The sequence below is a fragment of the Psammomys obesus genome, unplaced genomic scaffold, assembly GCF_907164565.1.
Source record: "Psammomys obesus unplaced genomic scaffold, mPsaObe1.curated_primary_1811, whole genome shotgun sequence".
In the NCBI taxonomy this organism is placed as follows: domain Eukaryota; kingdom Metazoa; phylum Chordata; class Mammalia; order Rodentia; family Muridae; genus Psammomys; species Psammomys obesus.
In genome coordinates this window covers 21,318,231-21,336,852 of record NW_026596039.1, presented here as the reverse complement: position 1 = coordinate 21,336,852, position 18,622 = coordinate 21,318,231, and the positions used below count along the sequence as shown (strand labels likewise).

The window sequence follows — 18,622 nt, the reverse complement described above, 5'->3', positions numbered from 1 at the left end:
AGAAGCCTACAGAACACCTAATAAATTAGACCAGAAAAGAAAATCCCCCCACCACATAATAATTAGACCAGAAAAGAAAATCCCCACCACCACATAATAATCAAAACCGTAAGTATACAGAACAAAGAAAAAATACTAAAAGCTGCAAGGGAAAAAGGCCATGTAACATATAATGGCAAACCCATCAGAATCACACCTGACTTCTCAACAGAGACTATGAAAGCCAGAAGGGCCTGAACGGATATCATGCGTTACTAAGAGAACACAGATGTCAACCCAGGTTGCTATATCCAGCAAAACTCTCAGTCATCATAGACAGAGAAAGCAATATATTCAATGACAAAAACAAGGTTAAACAATACCTACACACAAATCCAGCATTACAGAAGACACTAGAAAGAAAATGACAACCCAGGAAAACTAACTACATTCAGGAAAACAGAAAACAAATAACCTTACCACAGCAAAACTAAAAATAGCCAAGCACACAAACACATTACCACAACCAACAGCAAAATCAAAGCACCTAACAGCCATTGGTCATTACTCTTCCTCAACATCAACAGTCTCAACTCTCCAATAAAAAGACACAGACTAATAGAATGGATGCGTAAACAAGACCCAACAATTTGTTGCATACAAGAAACACACCTAAGTCACAGATAGACATTACCTGACACTAAAGGGCTAGAAGATGGTTTTCCCAGCAAATGGAACCAAGAACAAGCACGAGTAGCCATTCTAATATCTCAAAAAATAGATTTTCTTTTTTTTTTCCAGACTATAAAAGGCTAGAGCTGTTTAATGGAATAACCTGGGACAAGCAGAAAGAGCTTTGATGGGCAGGATTAGGCAGCCCAGGACTAAGAACCCAGAGTCTAGGCACCCACACCTCTCCACAGCCCAGCCCTGACCCCTTTCCACGGCACACCACAGATTTGCAGCCCCCATTAGCTAAGCCACTATTCCTCTAAACGTATAGGTTTTCCTCCTCTCTGTACTGGAGTCTCCAGTCATGGTGGCCCACGTCTAGCACAGGTGCAGAACTGCTTTGTGGATCTCAGGGTTTGTCCAGTCATTCCGAATGTCATCCAGGTGATTATCAAAATCCACGGGTGTTTCATAGGAGCTGCTGTCCAGGAGTGAAGCCGGGATCCTCTGGGCCTCTGGCCACCTGTTCTCATGGTGCTCATACACGTGGATTGTAGGGGCTGCGCAGTCCATCGCGAACTTGGTGTTGCCCACCGTGATGAGGCCCTCAGCGCTCCAGGAGGCCACCTTCTCTGCCACCTGGTTTGGGCTTGCATCCTTCACACGCTCATTAGCTTGACAATAGCCGGCAATCACACAGCTGTTCTCTTTGCACCATGAGTCACTCAGGGTGAGTGCCCCCTCCAGCATGGGTGCAAGGACCAGCGTGCCCTGGAAGAGAGGAATGCAGTCCAGGAAGAGTGTGGCTGCCTGCGCCCTGCGGATGCTCCTTGCGCGGCCTCTGCCTCTCGGCCACCAGAAGCCCATTGACAGCGCAGTGTGGGTACTTGGCGCCGTGCAGCACCATCTTACAGTAGGCCTGGGTGGTCAGCTTCACACCCGGCATGCTGAGCCTAGCTGGCCGCGTCGCGACGGACGCCCCACCACACAAAACACAATCCCGAAGCTCTCTGAGGTGCGAGCCCACCTCGGCCTGCCCACCAGAAAGCCGTAAAGTAGATTTTCAACCAAAATTAATCAATAGAGATGGGGAAATTCATTTTATACTCATCAAAGGAAAACTCCACCAAGAAGACATCACAATCCTGAACATCTATGCCCCAAATACAAGGGCACCCACATTTGTAAAAGAAACATTAATAAAACTGAAACCACACATAGATCCCCAGACATTAATAGTGGGAGTCTTCAACAACCCTACTTTCAACAAAGGACAGGTCAACAAAAAGGAAATTAAACAAAGAAACAATGACTCTGCCAGAGGTCATGAATCAAATTGACCTAACAGACATCTATAGCATCTTTCACCCAAATACAAAAGAATTTACCTTCTTCTTAGCACCTCATGGAAGCACCTCCAAAATAGACCATATAGTTGGTCAAAAAGCAAGCCTCAACAGATACCAGAAGATTGAAATAATCCCTTGTATCCTGTCTGACTATCATGGACTAAAGATGGACCTCCACAACAACAGAAATAACAAAAAGCCTACACATACATGGAAACTGAACAACTTGCTACTCAGTGACAGCTGGGTAGGGGAGAAATAAAGGAAGAAATCAAAGACTTCTTAGAATTTAATGAAAATTAAGGCACAACATACCCAAATCAGTGCTAAGAGAAAAATTCATAGCACTTAGTGCTTTAAAGAAGAATTTTGAAACATCTCATAAAAGCAACTTAAAGGCTCACGTGAAATCCTTAGGGGAAAAAAAAAGAGGCAGACACACCCAAGAGGAGTAGATGGCTGGAAATAATCAAACTCAGGGCTGAAATTAATAAATTAGAAACAAATAAAACAATTTAGAGAATCAGTGAAACCAAGAGCTGGTTCTTTGAGAAAGTCAACAAGATAGACAAACCCTTAGTTAAGCTAACTAAAAGGCAGAGAGAAACTATCCAAATCAGCAAAATCAGAAATGAAAAGTGGGACATAACTACAGACACTGAGGATATCCAAACAATCATTAGGTCTTACTTCAAAATTGAAAATCTAAATTAAATGCACAATTTTCTGGATCGATTCCACTTTCCAAAGCTGAATCAAGAACAGGTAAACAATTAAATAGTCCTATATCCTCTAAGGAAATAGAGGCTGTCTCCCATCAAAAAAAAGAAAACCCAGGGCCAGATGGTTTCAGCACAAAATTCTACCAGACTTTCAAAGAAGAGCTAACACCAATACTCTTCAAACTATTCCACAAAATAGAAACACAAGGAACATTACCAAACTCATTCTATGAAGCCACAGTTACCTAGATACCTAAACATCAAAAATACCCAACAAAGAAAGAGAATTTCAGGCCAATCTCTCTTATGAACATTGATGCAAAAATAGTCAATAAAATACTGGAAAATCGAATCCAAGAACACATCTAAGATATCCTCTACTATGACCAAGTTGGCTTCATCGAAGCTATGCAAGCTATATTCGTTCAATATACAGAAATCCATCAATGTAATACACCATATAAACAAACTGAAAGAAAAAGACCATTTGATAATCTCCTTTGATGCTGAAAAGCATTTGATAAAATCCAACAGTCATTTATGTTTAAAGTCCTGGAGAAATCAGGGCTACAAGGCACCTACCTAAACACAGTAAAGGTGATATACAGCAAGCCTATAGCCAACATCAAACTAAATGGAGAGAAACTTAAATCAATCCCACTTAAATCAGGGACAAAACAAGGCTGCCCACTCTCTCCATATCTCTTCAACATAGTTCTTGAAGTCCCTGCTACAGCAATAAGACAACTAAAGGAGATCAAGGGGATTCAGTTCAGCAAAGAAGAAGTCAAAATATCGCTATTTTCAGATGATAGGATAGTATACATGAGTGACCCCAAAAATTCTACCAAGGAACTCCTACAGCTGATAAAAACACCTTCAGCCAAATGGCTAGATACAAGATCAACTCAAAAAAATCAGTAGCCGTCCTGTATACAAAAGACAAATGGTCTGAGATAGAAATTAAGGAAACAACAACCTTCACAATAGCCACAAAGGACATAAAGTCCCTTGTGTAACTCTAACCAAGCAAGTCAAAGACTTGTATGGAAGAAAAAAAAAAGTTCGATCTCTGAAGAAAGAAATAGAAGAAAATATCAGAAGATGGAAAGATCTCCCCTGCTCATGGCTTGGCAGGATTAACATAGTAAAAATGGCCATCTTACCAAAAGCAATCTACAGATTCAATGCAATTCCCATCAAATTACCAACACAATTCTTTACAGACCTGGAAAAAAAATTCTCAACTTCATATGGAATAACAAGGAACCCAGAATTGCTAAAACAATCCTCTACAATAAAAGATCTTCTGGAGGTATCTCCATCCCTGATCTCAAGCTGTACAGTAATAAAAACTACATGGTACTGGCATAGAAACAGAATGGTGGATCAATGGAACTGAATAGAAGACCCAAAAATAAACCCACACACTCATGGACACCTGATTTTTGACAAAGATGCCAAAACCATACCGTAGAAAAAAAGATAGCATCTTCAACAAATGGTGCTGGTTTAACCTGATGTCTACATGTAGAAAAATACAAATAGATCCATACTTATCACCCTGCACAAAACTAAAGTCCAAGTGGATCAAAGACCTCAATATAAAAACAGACACATTAAATCTATTAGAAGAAAAAGTGGGGAAGAGCCTTGAATTCATTGGCACAGGAGACAACTTCCTGAACAGGACACCAATAGCACAGGCTCTAAGATCAACAATCAATAAATGGGACCTCATAAAACTGAAAAGCTTCTGTAAAAAAAAACACTGTCATCAGAATAAAACGACAGCCTACAGATTGGGAAATGATCTTCACTAACCCTCTATCTGACAGAGGGCTATTATCAATTATATGTAAAGAACTAAAGAGGTTGAAAAGCAGCAAACCAAGTAATCTAATTAAAAAATGGAAAACAAAGCTAAACAGAGAATTCTCTGTAGAGGAATATAGAATGGCAGAGAAACACTTAAAGAGATGCTCAACGTCCTTAGCCATCAGAGAGATGCAAATAAAAACGACCCTGAGATTTCACCTTATACCCATCAGAATGGCTCAGATCAAGAACTCAAGTGATCACATGCTGGAGAGGTTGTAGAGAAAGGGGAACCCTCCTCCACTGCTGGTGGGAATGTAAACTTATACAACCACTCTGGAAATCAATCTGGTGCTTTCTCAAACAATTAGGAATAGTGCTCCCTCAAGATCTAGCTATACCACTCCTAGGCATATATCCAAAATATGCTCAAGTACACAAGGACATTTGTTCAGCCATGTTTGTAGCAGCTTTATTTATAATAGACAGAACCTGGAAACAGCCCAGATGTTCCTCAGTTGAGGAATGGATACAGAAATTGTGGTACATCTACACAATGGAATACTACTCAGCAATTAAAAACGAGGAAATCATGAAGTTTGCAGGCAAATGGTGGGACCTAGAAACGATCATCCTGAGTGAGGTATCCCAGGATCAGAAAGATACACATGGAATATACTGATTTACAAGTCGATACTAGACCTATAAGATAGGATAAACATACTAAAATCTGTACACCTAAAGAAGCTAAACAAGAAGGAGGACCCAGGGCAAGACGATCAATCCTCACTTAGAAAGACAAATGGGATGGACATTTGAAGTAGGAGAAAACAAGAAACAGGACAGGAGCCTACAATAGAAGGCCCCTGAAAGACTCTACCTAGCGGTGTTTCAAAGATGCTAAGACTCATAACCAAACCTTGGGCAGAGTGCAGGGAATCATATGAAAGAAGGAGGAGTTAGAAAGACCTGGAGAGGGCAGGAGCTCCACAAGGACCAAATATATCTGGGCACAGGGGTCTTTTCTGAGACTGATTCTCCAACTAAGGACTATGCATGGGTATAACCTAGAGCCCCTGTTTGGATGTAGCCCATGGCAGCTCAGAACCCAATTGGGTTTCCCTAGTAAGGGGAGCAGGGACTGTTTCTGACATGAACTCATTGGCTGGCTCTTTGACCCTCCCCCCAACCCCTGAGGGAGGAACAGCCTTTCCAGACCATAGAGGAGGATATTGCAGCTAGTCCTGATGAGACCTGATAAGTCAGAGTCAGATGGAAGGGGAGGAGGACCTTCCTATCATTGTACTTAGAGAGGGGCAGGGAGGAGTTGAGGGAGAAGCCTCCATCTGGGACACAAAGTAAATAAACTGTAATTAATATTAAAAAATAATTTAATTAAAAAAGAATGACTATAATAACTCATTAGATATTACTTAAGGGTACTGGAGCCGTGGCTCAGCAGTGAAGAGCACTGGCTGCTCTTCCAGAGGACCCAGGTTCAATTCCCAGCACCCACATGGCAGCTCATAACTGTCTGTACCTCCAGTCCAGGGGCTCCGACATCCGTCCTGTCCTCTATGGGCGCTGCACACACGGCACCCCAGATGCACGCAGGCCGCTCTCATACCCATAAGATAAAAATCAACACATTTTACAACGACAGCAAATCACCTGGAGAACTTTAGAATGCCTGTAGCTTTTTAGTGCCTCGTATTTTCTCAGTCATCTCCTATGCATCTTGGAACTTGGATTTTGAGGTGGAATCTTACTGTGTCAGGGGGAGGGAGATGCAGAGCTTCCTAGATGCAAATGAATGATGTCACCAGTCACCTTCTGCCACTGTGCTTCCTCCATGCCATATCTTCTCCGTGACGGACTCCATCCCTGTGGAAATATGGCCAACGTACACCCTTCCGTAAGTTGCTTTGGACGTGACATTTCATCCCAGCAACAGAAATATAGCCAGCACATACATCCTACACCCCACACGATCCATACATGCCATACACATGACATTCATGTACATCACACACCACACACTTCCCACACATCATGTGCATTATATACACACATGCATCACACACACATCTCACAAACATCACACACAGCGCATGCATGTACACATGCACCAGCACGCTTCTGGCGATCAGGTCCCGGGTATTGCTGTGTGCTGTTCTCCTTAGGTTTTCGTCTTGGCTGCATACACTCTCACCTCCTTGTAACCCTCACTCTATGTGCCTGAGAGAACAAGGGACAAAGGGGGAAACAGTACCTCAGCGTTCCACTAACAGGAAGGAGCCCCGGGCCCCTTGAAGAGGCCTCGGCCACCATGCTCTTGGAAGCGCCGTCCCAACCTGGTGGAAATGTATTCAATAAAGAGGCAAAGGGGCTGGAGACCTGGCTCAGCGATTAAGAGAGTTTGTCCCTGCAGGGCCAGAGTTGTGGCTCCCAGCACCCCCACAGGACGGCACAGCCACCCACCACACCATCCGAGGGGTCCGACACCCTGCTCACACTCCATGGCCCCTGTACACACATGGTGCACATGCGCACATTCAGAAAAACACGCTCGGAGACGTCAAGCAGCAGGAGACCATAAGCTAGCTCGGAGACGGCCACGCTCAGGGCCAGGGCACCGGCTTCGCTCCACCAAGCAGGAGGCCCGAGGTACAGCTTCCGGCACCCACGTGGCCACGTTTCAGAAAACATCTGGGGCGTCAAAGAGAGGAGGATCCCAGAGGCTTGCAGGGTAGCAGGCTGCAGGGGCAATGAGAGACCCTGTGTCAAAATAAAGGAAGATGGCAGGCATCAACTCTTGGCCTACACGCACACACACACACGTACTCACATATAAACACACACACACAAGCACATGTATTCGCTCGTACATGCACACACAGTACACACACATGTGCATGCTCATGCACGTGTGCATGCACATATATATATATACACACCACACACATATAGTAAAGAAACAAATAAGAAAAGGGCTGAGCTCAAAGTTAAGCCTAAAAGCCAGCATTTCAGAAACTTAACTGAGCGCCCAAACGTACTTAGCGCAAACGCTGCAGCCCACAAATGAGTGCCCGTGAGTGCTGTACACCTGCCCTCCCACTATGGCTCTCGTCCTTCCATTCAGAGCTCTTTCCAGCTTCACCGAGCCCCACCTGTCTGCTGCCACAGTCACGGCGTCTGCTCTGATTGCAGTTGTTCTGTTCACACATGTTCGCGCAGGTTCTACATTGGAACTGAGTCTCCCTTCCCTTTTAAACAGTCCCTCTGAGCACAAATTTGATTTTACCCCCAGTTCCCAACTGAGTGTTCTGGATACAGCAAAGATTTAGTGCATGATTCTGATTTACTGGCTGGTAGGAGAGCCTTATAATTCAGGCTTCTGTCTGAAACCCCGTCCAGAAGGTCTCCCTACCTCCCTGCGTGTCCTCACAGGCTGCACAAAACTTTTGCCTTTCTGCCTCTAAGAGTGCGTGTAAAATCTGTCACCACAGGGACCCATCCTTACCCTAAGGATGAGTGCATTTGCACACTTAAATGAAGTCATCCTAAAGTAATGTTCTGAGCTGCATCTAATTTTTGAAGAGACCCACATTATATTTGATTCATAAAACTGAAAAGTAAAATGTTAACATGTAAAACTGTCGTTCTGGGCAATAAAACCTTTTCCCCAATCCCTTATAATAAGCCCCGGCCCAGATGACAAGCTTATTAACAGAAATAACGGAGCAGGAAGAAAGGGAAACTAAAACCTTCCTAATTAAAAATAACACTCCTTTGTTAACTTACCTGTTTAATATTTTTTTTTCTTTTTTGTGAGCTGCCTATAATGTTTTTAAAGGCTGCTGTGGAGAATGAAATGTTAACAAGTTAGAATAATTGCCCCAGCCAGTTTCTCTTTGTTCTTCCTATTTTATTTCATGTTGTGTCATTCATGCCGATATTTCATTCCCAGTTTCGACAGTCATGACAGAATTGTGTGCTAGTCTTTCCAGACAGCAAGGGTATCTTCCTGTCCCTCGTCTCTGTCCGTCTTCACCTGGCAGGCAGGCGTCAGGGGCTCCATGCCCCGATACTCTCCCAGAAACGACCCACCAAACTCTTCAGTTTCCTTCCTCCTGAGTGAGTGTAAGGTGGATAAATTTTCTCTATATAAATCTGAGTTAAGCTGGCTTTAGTGGTACATGCCTTTAATCCCAGCTCTCAGGGGGCAGAAGCAGGCAGATGGCTGTGAGTTCCAGGCCAGCCTGGTCTACCAAGCAAGTCCAGGACAGCCAAGGCTACTCAGAGAAACCCTGTCTTGAAAAAAAAAATCTGAATTCACCAGATTTGGGATCTGGTGCCATCGTCCTGGTAGCTCTCTGGTTAAGGTGCTGGGCAGCTCTGAGCTTCCGGAGGCACTGACACTGAAGAGACAGGGATCTCGTGGCAGGGCTTTGAACTCTGTAGCGCCTACTCAGTGTCTGTGGCTTGTAAGCATTGTTCCGAACACTAGGAGCTCCTCCCTTCACTATGCATTGCTGTTCTGGACAGTGTGGGGTCTCGGAGGCAGTGCTGAGCTCCTACGCAGTTGCCTCTCTGCAGTAGCTGCTTTTAGTGATGATGAGGTGAGGCATACCTCTTCTCCCCTCTTAAGGAAGAGCTTGCTGTTAGACAGTGGAAGACTGACAGTCGCTTCCCACCGTAATGCTAGACAGACCCATTCTGAGGATTCCTAGTGATTGCTCGAGGGCTTTGGTGAACCCCGGTGGCTAGCCAGAGTGAACACATGCAGCTCTGGCATACCCTAGCCATGGGGCAGTAAAAATGAAATGCAAGTCAGGATCCCCAGAGGTTAGGCTGTCCACATGAAGCCTCTAACCACAGAACAACGGTGGGGCGGGGCGGGGCCAGGTGGGATGGGGTGGGGTGGGGTGGGGCAAGTTTCCAGGCACATGACTTCTTGACACAAGTGGCCAGAGCCTCCCCTGGACCCTCCCAAATGATTGCTTTAAGAGTAACAAATTACCAGGGCATTAATATATACAAATAAGTGTTCCAAATCCCCAGCATAAACTGATAAGTGAACCACACTGGATGCTCACATAAAAATGATCATGATTCTAATTTCAATGCGCTCATTTTTCTCAGCTGAATTGCTACTGTGCATCTCTAAAATTGCAGAAATGACACATTCCAAGCCATTCTTTAAAATGCTCCATCTCACTAAATTTCTGTTGTTGAACGCCAAGGAGATTTAGCTAGAAAAAGGCTGTATTTTATGGCAGGATAGTTGCATTTTCCGGGAAGCGGCAGGAGTGAGTCAAGAGGCCTGGGTGCCCTGATGCACTGTAGGTGTTTGCTGCTTATTTTCTGTGTTTATTTCTGGCATGAAGAAACCCTGCTCCTTGCCTATTTTTATGTTCCAGTAAAAGCATTTGGATGTGCAACGCCTAAAATTACCTTCTTCACAGTTTTACTGTGTTTATAAGTCACCGTCCTGGTGTTGTTCTTGCGTAAAACTTGTAGTTGTGGAAAGAAAAATCACTTAAGTCATTTCTAAACCAACACTGTGCATGAGGTCATGGTTCCTTCTGAAAAGAGAAGTGAACCTCCCAGATTTCCTGCCGTGGTTCCGCACTGTTTGTGATAAATTTGTTTGGGTAAAGACTGACGCTCACTCACTACTAATTTCAAGATGTGAGGAGGAGAGAAGGACATCGGTTTGGTGTATAAGGGAAGAAAATCAGAAATACCCCCTGCCGGTACCACTGCTCGATGGAGAAAACTGTCTCAGCAGGAAGCACTTCTGGGAGCTGCAGGGAGCTACAGGGAGGGCCACACCCCATAAGCTGTTTCCTCAGGCCCCCAGCGCAAAGACCCAAAGCAGAAAGCTGGAGAGATGGCTCAGTGGCAACCAGTGCGTGGATGCAGTCATGAGGCCTGGAGAGCAGATCCCCGAGCTCACACAAGCCACACGACATCCTCTCAAATGCCCGCACTGCAGTGCTGAGAGGTCAACGCCTTCTTCTGGCCTTCGTGTGTACAGATGCTCACCCCCACGTGCATGAACGCACGCACGCACGCACACGAACTTTCCCAGAAAGCTAAGTCTTTTTTTAATCCCGAGTGGCTGGAGAGGTGGCTCAATGGCCAGGAGGACTCGCTGCTGTATGAAGTAGGAGGTTTGTCCCATGCCTCTTGCAGAGGCTCACAGCCAGTTTTAGCTCCCGCTCACTGAACATATATGGTGGACACACACACATGCTCAGACACGGTAAATTAAAATAAGTTTTAAAGAAACCCTGAACTGGAAGAAGATATAAGGTCTGACGTGTGAGTGTGTAGGTCCCCTTCAGGGGGCCTCAGCCGTGGGGCAAGACCACGTGGCAGGCACTGCCGGTGAGAGCACCCCGGGAAAAGCCACCATCAGCTGAACGCACATCCATGTGATTTTGTCCTTGTGGGTCATGACCAATTCTTCTCGCTCTGGATGTTTAGACTTCTACTCTTTCAGCGTGCCCCTTTGTGATCTGTTTTACCCTAACATGTAGATTGGACCGGTTTAACTTTTCATCAGGTGTCTCCAAGACCTGTAGTCTTTGCCAACTTTTAATAAAGCTCTGGCATGCTTTCCTGATAGTTTTGGATCATGGTGTTTTCTCTTAGAAATGGTTTGTTAAGCTTTCCAAGAATTAAACATTTTGCTTTGATTTATTCATTAGGCTGTCTGGCAAAAAACTTCTTCTCTGTATGGGTTAATTAAAAATTTTATTGAAATAATCATGGCTTCATGTGCAGCTATAAGAAATAATGCTATAAGTAACTATTTCAGTTTCTAGCAGACTGAAAAACATGTATTCCCAAATATACTAAAAAATGGAAAATATCTGGTGATTATCGCATCCCAAGTGAAATTGTCGAGGACACTGTTATAAATGCACATAGCTTTGTCCAGAGCCTGAAACAGTTCTGTGGCAGCCCAAAGCCTCATCATAGCACTGGACACCACTATAGACCTCACAGGTCCTGGGCAAAGAATGTGACCTATTTCACAACACCTGTGTGCCAGACAGAAGCCACTTTCTTACATTTGTTTATAACTTGTTTACCCTTACAGTTTATCCCTACCCCTCTGTAATTAGGTCTTTTAAACTTCTCCCAACCTGTAGGTTTTTGTAACATCATCTTTGTTTCTATGTAACACTTATTTTGGAGAACTTGGACCTTTGATGGCAGGGTGTGTAGACCATCTTGCTGGCTTTGTGGTGCTCTCTGTGATCTCCGAAACCTGTTCTCTATGAATGGCAATGAGATCGCAGTATCTTTCCGTTCAGGCTTGGTCATGTGGGTGAGACACAGCTCCTGAAGTTAGCCAAGCTCGGTCAAGGTCCTGGCAAACTGCAGCTCCTCCTTACTCAAGCTCAGAGTCCACCCTCAATTCCAAGAGAGAGGCCTGCCTGACCACAAGATGCCCCTTGTCCCAAAGAAGACAAACAGACACAGTGTGAGGACCAGACATCCTTGCCCTGACCCCCGCACAGTGGAAAGGAAGGCTCTAGACTGGCCCAGCTGCAGCCATGTTTTCCGCTGCCCTGCGCGCTAGGTGAAGGGAAAACTGGTAGAGACAGCTGAGTCAGCTAAGTGCCTTGTCTACCCCCATCCTCAGTACCACCAGCTCCTGCGTCCGTCCAGGCAGATGTAACTTTCCTCTGCTCGCACAAGGGACCACCGTGTGGAGCCAGAGTCAAGCTGTATGATCTTAGCGGAGTTGCTTCACCTCTTTGAACCCTTCCTCGTCTGTACCGTGCAGTGAATGATGCTGGCCCAGAGACTTTGGGAAAAGTGCATGTGATAATGTGACATGCTGGGAAAACTGCTTCCCTGTAAGAGGTGACTGGCAGAGGCATCTTCCTGATCAAATAGCCGTGATCGTCTACTGAGAAAATCCAGGTGCAGCGTGTAGGCATGCTCATCCCACTGTGAGGGGACAAAAGACGACAAAGGAGTGGATGTTCTTAGTGACTGTCAGCTGGTTTTCTTAGTGTCATGTCACATTCTCAGTATATCTCAAAGTTCTGTTTATGGCAATTACTTTCATCTAAAAGAAAATGAAGGATTTCCAAGGAGCTGAAAGTAAGGATGGCAACTGGGTACCCATTTCCCAATGTCCCTGCACATTCATTGCAGAACATCAAGAAAAGGATTGAGCACAGGGCTGGAAAGGTGTCTCCGCAGTGAAATGCCTGCTGTGTAAGCATGAGGACCCTGACTTCGCATCCCAGCCTTCACCTAAAGCCTGGGGCTGAGGGCTCCTCTGTAATCGGTGCCAGGTGCGCCTCTGTAGCCCCTGGAAGTGCCCCTCTGTAACCCACCCCCAGGCAGTGCTCCTCAGTGACCCATCCCCAGTCAGGGCTCCTCTGTATCCCAACCTGGACAGTGCTCCTCAGTGACCCATCCCCAGTCAGGGCTCCTCTGTAACCTACCCCTGGGCAATTCGCCTCAGTGACCCATCCCCAGTCAGTCAGTGCTCCTCTGCCCCCCTGGCAGTGCTCCTGTCCCCTGGCTGAGGGGAGACAGGGTGTCGTGTCAGTCTAACTGAGTTGATGAAATCCTGCATCTAAAAAGCCAGCGGCAAGCGATCATGGCAGGGAGCACACGCTGCCCTCTGCGCCTCATGCCCACACACTCACCTCACAAACACACACACACACACACACACACACACACACACACCGGACACATCCAAGGAAATGAGGTCACACTGACATCATAACATGACTTGAGGCAGAAAGTGTCACTCAGTGTGGGGAACAGCCAGGCCTGGCAGATGAGAACCGCCGCTCTGGAGAAGGTGGTTCGCTGGAGGCAGGCCTGGGAAGCAGGTCCATCCCTGGCTGCTGCTTCTGCCTCCTGCCTGGGCCATGTGAACAGGGACCACCACAAGCTCCACGGCCTGAGCCTCCCCCACCATGATGGGCTGAGATTTTTCTGAAACCATGAGCCAAAACTCAACCTTTCTTCCCTTGAGTTGTCTCTGCCAGCTGTGGGCACAGCTGCAGGAGTGACTGAACCACAAAGCGTGTCTTGGCCAGCCTTCAGGGAGTCAAGGTACACTTGGAACTATAAACTCTCGTGAAGTTTACTGAAGCCCAGTGTTAGGAAATGTTTTCTCTGGGAGCAGGAAAGGTAACTATTTAGAAATGTTTCATAGCTAAGAATGGGATTATCTGATGTTCTGTCCTCTGATAGGTTCTCTGCAGATCTGCACGGAGAGCTCAGAGGACAGCCTTTGGAAATCAGTTTTCTTCCTACCACGTGGTTTCTGAGGCTTGGTGTAAAGCACGTCCACCTTCACAGCCCCAACTTTAAAATTAAGTCAGATTTATAAATTTTAAAATGTCCATAGACCCTGAAACAATTTAGAGTCTTGCTAAACTTCCTCTTATCAAGTGACTTGAAAGTTATTTCCTTGAGTGTTTTTATAGAATGTACTTATCTCTATTTTCTTGAGATATGTTTATAGTTTCACCTTGGACTATGTTGTGAATGACGTCTACACGCATGCTGAAGCACATACATGTGTACAAGGAAATGTAGTAAAGTAGCTTTAGGCTCATTTATCTTATGGATATAAGTGCTTCCTGCATGCATATGCGTGTGCCACATGTATGCCTGGTGCCCAAGACGATCAGAAGAAGGCAACAGACCTTCCGGAACTGCAGTCCACGATGGTTGTGAGCCAGCATGTGGGTGCTGAGAACGGCATTTGGGTTCTCTGAAAGAGCAGCCAATGCTCTTAACTATGGAACCATCTCTCCAGCCCCAATAAAAGCATTTTTTAATTAGAGCCTTCTCTATGTCCAAACACTGTTAAAGAGAAATAGCAGACTGGGAACTACTTAAGAACACAGAGAAAACCAAACGCTAACTAATGGTTACTATTTCTAATATTTAAAACTAACTCTTGCAATATCCCAAAGGAAAAAAAGAAAAGGACTCAATGTAGATGAGGAAAATGATAGAAACAACTCATTCCGTTGGGAAATGCCAATCATGTAATTCATGAAAATAGTGACCAGGACAGTACAGATTGTTCGAGCTCACCACAGATTTTGCCTAGCACATTGCAAACATTTGAAATGTTGTGAAATAGGAAAGTAAAGTTGATGATGTCCATGAAGCGTGTCATAGTCTACTCCACCTGAGCATGCAGCCTCCGGCTAGAAAAGGAGCCAGTTGAGGGCTGCCAAGAAAACTCAGTCAGTAAAGCTCTTGCTTCAAAGCCTGAGGACCCGAGGTTGACCCTCAGCACGCACACAGAAGGCAGGTGTGGGGTGACCTGTGATCTCAGCACTGAGATCACAAAAATGTTCGTTACAACCAGTGTTATAAAGTGGGAAAAACGGAATTCAGTCTATGGAAAGAGTGAGAAAATGCCAACTGTGCAATCGTGGCATGTTCCTCAGCCCTCAGAACAGTGGCATTGCTCTGCATCTAATGAAGGACTTTAAAGTGATCTTGGGATAAAGGAAATTGTGGAGTCCCATCCATGTATTTTTAAGACGAACTATTTAGGGGCTGGAGGACGGCTCAGAGGTTAAGAGCACTGGCTGATCTTTCAGAGGACCCGGGGTTCAGTTCCCAGCACCCACATGGCAGCTCACAGCCAGCTGTGACTCCAACTCTAGGGGCCCAAGTGCCCCTTACCTAGGTAGGTGCATGTGGTTTGCAGGCATACATACAGGCAAATACCCATGCACATAAGACAGAAGTAAGCAATTTTAAATGTATTTATATGCATAGCAAAGTCTGGGAGGGTCTTGACTGGCTGGAGGTGATTGTTAGTGACATGGGTGGCTGAGGAAACAGAAAATGAAAAATGCCGTCTATCTTAGGACACTTAATTTTTTTAAAACGATCCTGATTTATTCCTGTTATTTTAAAAAATTGAAATTGTTCTGATGAAAAACATATGGAGCATGAACGTGCCAGGGGTGAGACGGTTATATGGTCTATAAATCAAATCTGGAAGGCGTCTTAGACAGACATGCTCTGCCAGCCTCGTTCCCATCTGAGGACACTGAAGAAGGCTCGTGATGCTCCTGCAGATGTCGGGTACCATTGCTGTCCTATCTGCGTGCAGCAGACCCTCAGCCATCGCCTTCCTAACAGCACTGCCCTCAGGCTGACACCCAGATCATCCCCCAGGAGAGAGGGGAGGAAGCTGGCACTGAGTCCTTAGAGCTTGCTGTCTTACTGAAACTCCTAATTGATTTCATCATTTTCAGTTTATTGTTTTAATTAAATTGGATCTTTGTATAAAGACTGTTTCACTTTAAGGGGACCTTGGAGATTTTTCTTAGTTCAGTCCTAGCATGTGAGGAATGAGAGGTCCCAGGAAGGTTAATAAAGAGTTTTCAATGTAAGGCCATGAACAGGGCTCAGACTCGTTAAGTTTCAGAGTTTATCAGAGCCGACTCCTGTTCCTGCTAAGCAGGTTATTGCCAGGGCTCTGCGTGCCTGGCTCCAGAGGTGAATGCAGCCGTGTGTATTCATGAGAACTAAAGTCACCAGCCAGATCTTCAGTTACTCTTTAAAATCAAGTTCTTCTGACTGTAGGGCTTCCGCAGAGAAAGTTCCCTCGTTCTCCTGCGGACTTCCCTGCGATTATGAGGACAGCTCTTTCGCCACACTCAGGCAAAGACCAAAGCCCTTGTGTAAATTAGATGCCTTCCCCATCATTCTTCCTTTCGGTGTCCTGTTTCCAAAAAGCGAGAACCACCGCTGGCCTGGGAGGATGTCGTTTGTCTTGAGACAGGGTTTTACTGTGTGACCCTGGCTGCCCTCAGCTGGCATGTAGTCCAGCTGGTATGTGGTGTAGCCTCCTGAGTACTGGTACTAAGGGTGTGGGGGGGATGAAGAACTGGCTGAGAGAAGGTCGGAGGTGGGAGAGGAAGGGGTGTGTGACTGAAGGGAACCCTGAAGGAGGCAGGAGGGGTCAAAGTTGAGGTCATGACCTGTTGACAGTTGAAATTGAAGTCCTGACCTAGGTGGGAAGACCAGCTGTAGGAAATCCCACAGGGAGATTCACCCCGAAGCCCCATGAATCAGGTTATGCAGCAGGAAAAAGAATAAAGGGAGGGGGAGGCAAAACCCAGAGTTCAAGGTCACGCCAACCAGCCGAAAGGTAGGGACTGACAAACGCAGCGCTGACGGGGGAGCCCGAACAAGCCAGTGAGCCCAGAAGCTGAAGCTGAAGGAAGGTGGACTACAGGCTTGTTCTTAGGGACAGATTTGAGGATCAAGCCACACAGCAGATGCACGATCTCTCCGCTGATGAAGAACTTCAGCCTCCAAATATTTTAATTAAACCAACATGTAAACGTTGTTGCAGATATCAAAAGAGCAAGAGTGTTATTAATTGAGTCAAGACAAGTGGTCTCTTTATCCTTCCAGGCCATTCCCTCCTTAGTTCCAGACTCGGTGGCAGAGGCATTCCTCATCGCTGCGTGATAAGGGCCACAGTGTTGTTTTTGTATCCTGTCACAAGCGTCTTCCTTATCTTTTGGGCCCTTTTGAAACAAGCAGTTATCAGATCAACATTTAGCTTACTGGCCTTGGGTTGAATAATTTCCTCCCTGACTCAATGGCTTCTAAGAATCCAAGCCAAAATTCCAGGCTGCCTTCTATAAATACTGTGGTTAGCGTCTTACCAAGCGAGCTAGCATTTTGCTTGGAGACAGCATCATTTCCCCCAAACAAATGACTTTCAAATAAGAACAATTTCATGGTGTCCTTTCGCACCATGATTCTTTCCAGTGCTTAGAAATAGCCAATATGTTGTATGAGAAACTTTCTTGGTGCCTTTAAAATCCAATTTTCTCTGGGGTTTTATTTCTGCTGGAGTCCTCCTGAGCCTCCTTCCAGTCACTATTTATAAATGTATTTATTGATGTGTGTGTCTGTGTGTATATTCTTGTGTGTACATTCTCTGTGTGTCTGTTTGTGCCTGTGTGTGTGTGTGTATCTGTGTGTCAGGGGAGGCTGGGGAAGGTGTCTCTCTGAACCTGGAGCTACACAGGTGAGCAGCAAGCCTCCGCTGCCCTCCTGCCTCTGCCTCTGCACAGTGCTGAGGTTGCAGGCATGCCCAGCTATGCCCAGTTTGTCACATCAGTGCTGTGACCCAGACTCAGGTCTTCACACTGGCACAGCAAGTGCTCTTACCCACTGAGCTACCTCCCCATATTCCGTTATGTCATCTTTGTCCGGCCCAACACATTGGACAGAAATGGATCCCAAGGCTGTAGCGGCTAAGGTGGCAGTCTATGAGAGAATGCCAACAGCGATGTGCCTAGACAGTTGAGACCCAATGGGGGTGAAGGTTATAACAGTGATAATAGAGAACTCCACTTTTAGATTACTGGTTGTTGCTTTCTATCTCCTCTACTGTGGGTTTTGCTTTTGGTGTTGCCATTGTTCTTAGGTTTTTGCTTTTTTGCTGATTTTAAGTCTGAGGCAGAGCTGAGTATGATGGTACCCAAGAGGTTTTAATCCCAGGAAGATTTCTCTGAGTCCAGGCCAGCCTGATCTATGTAGCAGGTTCCAGGGTAGCCAGGGCTACATCATGAGATCCTTCTGAAAGAGAAGGAGAGGGGTTCGGGAGGAGAGAGAGAGAGAGAGAGAACAAAGAACCTACAAATAGCACACCCTCATATTGGCTGCACCCAGGATGTGCCACGCCCAGTGTCTTTCCAATGAGTGTCTCACCTTCAGTTTATGTCAAATAAGAGAAGTTAAGGAGTTTGGAAAGAGGGAGCCCCAGAGACTTTCCTGATGTGCAGCAAGAAACCGATGTCCACATCAGAGCAGAGCTGGAAATGGAAAGCTTTTGTGGAGAGCAGTTGCTAAAGATCTTTCAAGTCTGAGAAAAAAAAAAAAAGTGATTTCAGGAACTAAGAGGAGAAGGCTCATGCAGGAAGGCGTCCAGCATGAGGTGGATTTGAATTTTTGCCAAGCAGGTTGCTATAAATTATGTGTGCACTTGCTTGTGTGTGTTTGTGTGTGTGTGTGTGTTTTATGCGCTCT

General features: G+C 45.6%; 1 protein-coding gene and 1 pseudogene across 3 annotated transcripts in view; one reads left to right on the top strand and one right to left on the bottom strand.

Annotated features, from left to right (window-relative positions):
• Positions 1-18,622, top strand: part of Thsd4 (thrombospondin type 1 domain containing 4) — a 517,345-nt gene that overhangs the window by 457,578 nt on the left and 41,145 nt on the right. The gene's annotated exons all lie outside the window — the stretch shown is intronic.
• Positions 967-1,597, bottom strand: LOC129687426 (ER membrane protein complex subunit 8-like; annotated as a pseudogene).